Raw genomic sequence first — 5,265 nt, 5'->3', positions numbered from 1 at the left:
AAAATTATTAATATTTTTGGTTCTAGATTACTATTCACTTGTGAAAATTACTATTCACTTGTGAAAATTACTATTCACTTGTGAAAGTCTTTGAAAATTGTTCTGTCATTTCCAACGTGTTACAGTCGCATCAGTCTGTTATGAGACTAAAGTGATGTTAATTATTATTGAAATTGTTACTATTATGATACTTATTTTTTCTTTCCCACTAGATGAAGTACTTGGCAGCATCAGTGTTGGTGGCCGCTCTTGCCGCAATATCTGCAGTACCTTACTCTTCTGTTGTGCAGGAAGAGTGGGAGACATTTAAGGTAAGAACGTTACCAACATTAATTATTTTTAAGAGTTCTTTAAGAAGAAAGCTTTAACATGTTTTAGGGGATAATAGTATAACAGTTGCCATCATTTTACATTAGGTTAAAAATTAATGAGCGAACAATATGACAGCGTACCAGGTTTCATGTAAAGACTATTCTTGCAAATAAAGAAGTTATATTTGTTTTGACTTCAAATTCGCTGGTATCACTGGTCACTTCAGTGTCGAGGTCGGTGAAGAGATTTATTGAGTGCAGTCAGTAAAGTCAGGGTGATGGATGCTACTAGTGGTGAACTAAAGCGTTCCTTGCCAACTTCTTGTCATTGTTTATGTCATTAAAAGCCGTTGCTGATGTATTTATCTGAAAAATTATTGTGCTTGTAACAACTGTATTACATCTTCATATATTTAACTTCATATATTCTTAAAATCAACTATCTTGCCTCCCGAGATTGGGAGAAAAAATAGTGTAATAATCAAAAATTATTTTTTTAGATTGAACATTACAAGAAATACGCCACTGATGTTGAAGACTCGTTCCGCATGAACATCTATATGGAAAATAGACTCAAGATTGCTGCACACAATAAGCTGTATGCAAAAGGACACAAGTCATACAGGCTCAGGATGAACAAGTTTGGTGACATGGTAAGTAGGATGATCCTCTAACGAGTAAACATTTGCATGAAAAAATCAGTAGGATTGAAGATAGAATCCTCAATGAAGAGGATTCTATCCTATGCGATGGATCCTCACAGGCACGCTCTAGGCACCGGAACATGGTCAAAATCATTGCAACCTGGGATTAAACTGAATCATCTGGTTTTCAGAGGATTCGAACCTCTCCTCATGGTTCCTACTGATTTTTTTGGTTGATGCATCACGTTAATGATTTCTCATTGTGTATTGTCTGCATCCTGATTCCACTCAGAACAAACAAAACTCATTTGTTAAATAACCCTTATTGCCCAGTGACTTACGTGATGTAATATTCACCTTAGTCAGTGACTGTATATTTATATCTTGCAGCTGGTTCCACATTGAGCCGGAAGATGATGTTATCCTTCCCAAGACTGTTGACTGGAGAAAGAAGGGAGCAGTCACCCCAGTAAAAGACCAAGGAAAATGTGGATCATGCTGGGCCTTCTCAGCTGTGAGTATTATCATCTAACTTATATTTGTTAGATGACATTAATGACATCTTGGAAGTTCATTTGTAATGGTTTTATTATTATTATATAAAAATATTGATATATGAGCAAATATTAACATTTTCTCATATATTAATAATGATCATATAAAGAACTTACAAGTTTTGATGATGTTTTACAAAGTAATGTTTGTGTGGTCCACAGACCGGGTCACTGGAAGGTCAACACTTCCGCCAGACGGGTAAGCTGGTGAGCCTTTCTGAGCAGAACTTGATTGACTGTTCCACCAAGTACGGCAATGGTGGCTGTGACGGTGGACTGATGACCGCTGCCTTCAAGTACATTGAGGACAATGGTGGGATTGACACTGAAGATTCTTATCCTTACAAGAAGAAGGTAAATACACGTTTCATGATTATTATATTTTACCTGGGATGTGGTCTTGAACTTTTAAACAGTGAGTAGTTTGTAATATTAGCTGATGAGGAGTCCGCAAATATTGCAGTCTGTGTGTGGTTTGGTCAACAGAGTTCGTAATATTTGCTTTTTTGTGATTGACACTGAAGATTTTTATCCATATATCAAGGTAAATACACATTTAATGATAATTATATTTTACATATTTAAAACTGGTTTTAAACTTTTTAACAGATAGAATGATAAGCATTTGCATAACATATTTGCCTATAACATAAGCAAATATTACACATTTATATATAATGTACATATGTGTTTTTCATATTTTTGTACATAATAATATTGTAACCTTACTCTTAGGAAGGGAAATGTCAATATAAACAACAAGAATCTGGTGCTAAAGTGACTGGCTTTGTTCATATTCGCGAGGGAAGTGAAGATGCACTGAAAAAGCTGTTGCCACAGTTGGACCAGTATCTGTTGCCATTGATGCCTCACACGGGTCAATCCAGTTTTACCATCATGGTAAGTTTTTTTTATTGTAAATGTATACATAGATCACATTTTACTGAAGGTGATCAGTATATTTCTGCATGCTCATATAAACGTGAAATGTGCATCATGTGTGTATAAATTGTTTTTATTGTATGAGACCTTTATTGTTCAACGATTCTCAGGTCTTTCTTAGATCTGCTGTGTTTTCTAAAGTCTTTGAATATATATCATACTTTCTTTCTCATAGTGCGTTAAGTATTCATCATGTTTTCTACCAGAAAGTGTCATGTTCACACACACTGTGTGTGTCCACGTATACACACAATCATGTCAATGGGGTGGCGCGTCTCACTCACCATATCGACAATTCCCACGTTGTAACAGTATTTATTCTTCCATTTAATTTAATGCCTTTAAATTCGGAATCTCATTTATTTTGTAGGAATTATGTGTTTCTGAACAAATAATTTGTTAAATATTGTATTATTGAAGGATGAATATATATATTACAGGTGTTTATGACGAGCCAGAATGTAGTTCAACGAATCTTGGCCACGGTGTTCTGGTTGTGGGTTATGGCACTACGGAGGACGGAACTGACTACTGGCTGGTGAAGAACTCTTGGGGCACAACTCTGGGTGATGAAGGCTACATCAAGATGATGAGGAACCGTAGTAACCAGTGTGGCATTGCTACTGAGGCCTCTTTCCCCCTTGTATAAACTCATGGGGGAACCAGCGTGGCATTGTTACTGCTGCCTCCTTCCCTCTTGTATCGTGGGGACCCAGCGTAGCATGACTATTGTTGCCTCCTTGTAACACTCGAGGAGACCCAGTGTTCCAGTCTTGCTGCTCACTACTAACTTCCAGCATTAATTACGTGTCCACTTAGAACTGACATTTTATCTGCTGTCTAATTTTGTTGTTTTTCATCTGATTAATTTGAGAGATGTAATAAATTGAATCACTTTTGCCTCATGAAGGCAGGCAAAATAATTAGGTTCTCTGCCATAATGGAGTCTTCAATGAATATAGGAAATTAGGTAATTTAACTCAGAGGACTCAGTTGGTGAAGTGAAATTTTCTGAGGTCATGTATTACTTTATATTCTTTCGTAATAAAAATAAGCCAAACATTTTTTATCATTATGAACCAATTCCTAAATCAATTATCGGAAATCTGACACCAATTACTAACATTGATTTGCAATAGTTAGCCATACAAAATGGATATTGTAAATGGTTACAATTATCTTGAGATGATTTCGGGGCTTTAGTGTCCCCGCGGCCTGGTAATCGACCAGGCCTTCACCCCCAGGAAGCAGCCCGTGATAGCCGTGATAAAATAGGTACCCAGGTACCTATTTTACTGCTAGGTAACAGGGGCATAGGGTGAAAGAAAGTCTGCCCATTGTTTATCGCCGGTGCCTGGAATCGAACCCAGGACCACAGGATCACAAGCCCAGCGTGCTGTCCGCTCGACCGACCGGCTCCCGAAGTACTGAAATGACGTCTTTACTATTGAAATGTTCTTACGTCACCTAATTTCTCTATCCCTGTAAAATTTATATATTTAAAAATGGTCAGGAGACCAAAATGGATAAAAAATGATTCTCCAGGACTGAATATAATTAAATCACAAATAAACCCAAGGTCTCCTTCACATTGTTGATAAAAGACAGTCAAAACCATTTCTTAGCGACGCATCCCCTGGAGCGTGAGAGAAGAGACTCCTTTAGCTTTGATGTCCATAGGGATTGGAAAGGATGGGGAAGGTAGAGGGATGGGGAGTTGAAATTCAGGAAGAGGATGCGGGTGTAGAGAGAGAGGAGGTTTGAAAGTTCGGTGGCCTGTCCACCATGGGTTGACATTTGTGTATGTTTGTTTGCGTATGTGTTATGTAGGGTTGTCAGTACATTGGCTGGGGGGCTAGTGTTTGTGACCTTGTTGGTGTCCTAAAGCACTAGAGCCGATGGAGCTGGCTGAAGGAGGTTAATCTTAGCAACATCAGGGTAGTTATACTTCTGATGCCACGACAAACGGTTTTTTGGTTTTGTATTTTTTTTGTAGGAGTTTTATTTATTTATATTGCATTTATTTTTTTTATTTATTTATTTTTTTTTTATTTATTTATTTTATTTATTTATTTATTTTTTTCTTTATTCTTCATTTGGTGTAGATCGGGTCCGGGATGGGCCACTCATCTGGGTCGTCTGGCAGGCCGCTTAGTATTTGAGGTCTTGGGAAGGCCTCATCATGGATGTGTCTGATCACTTTTTGTAGGAGAGTGATTCTTCTGGTTCTGTGTGGTGGTTCGTGGATCTCGTAGCCGCTGGTGGTGTTTTCTGCTACGTAGGGATCTTCGGGGTCTGGGACATACATGTTCTTCATTCGGTACAGCTGTCTTCTGGCCAGGTAGCTGAGCCTGATGTTCATTGGCTTCATGTTGAGCGTCTCATGGATTTGGTCAGTTCTTACCCTGTCCATCAGAGTCGGGCCCTCCGCAAAGCGAAGTGCTTTGTTTTGTACTCGTTGGATCTTCAGCATGTTGGATTTGTTGGTGAGGTTCAGGGGGACATAAGGGTATTCCAGGCTAAGAGACTCCGTTAATTATGGACATCAAGTGTTCTGTGTCTGTTATATACTATTATGCTATATACTCAAATATAGACTATATTTATTATAAATGGCTTTATTTAGTATATTATGTCAAGTGGTTAGAACGCATGGCAAGCCACCTGGAACGGATAAACTTTTATAACTAAATGAATTCTCCATAATATCTTGTCTTAACTATAGCCGTTATATACTGGTCGCAGTTTATTACTGTTTATTTCAGTCGTTATATATTGGTTGCAGTTTATTACCATTTTACTCGTATCTTGTAA

At 37.8% G+C, this 5,265-nt stretch overlaps 1 pseudogene; it reads left to right on the top strand.

Moving 5' to 3' along the window:
- Positions 1-212: 212 nt before the first annotated feature.
- Positions 213-3,460, top strand: LOC138356602 (procathepsin L-like; annotated as a pseudogene).
- Positions 3,461-5,265: the final 1,805 nt, after the last annotated feature.

Source organism: Procambarus clarkii, chromosome 73, assembly GCF_040958095.1.
Source record: "Procambarus clarkii isolate CNS0578487 chromosome 73, FALCON_Pclarkii_2.0, whole genome shotgun sequence".
NCBI classification, from domain to species: Eukaryota; Metazoa; Arthropoda; class Malacostraca; order Decapoda; family Cambaridae; genus Procambarus; species Procambarus clarkii.
This window is presented reverse-complemented; position numbering and strand designations above follow the sequence as displayed.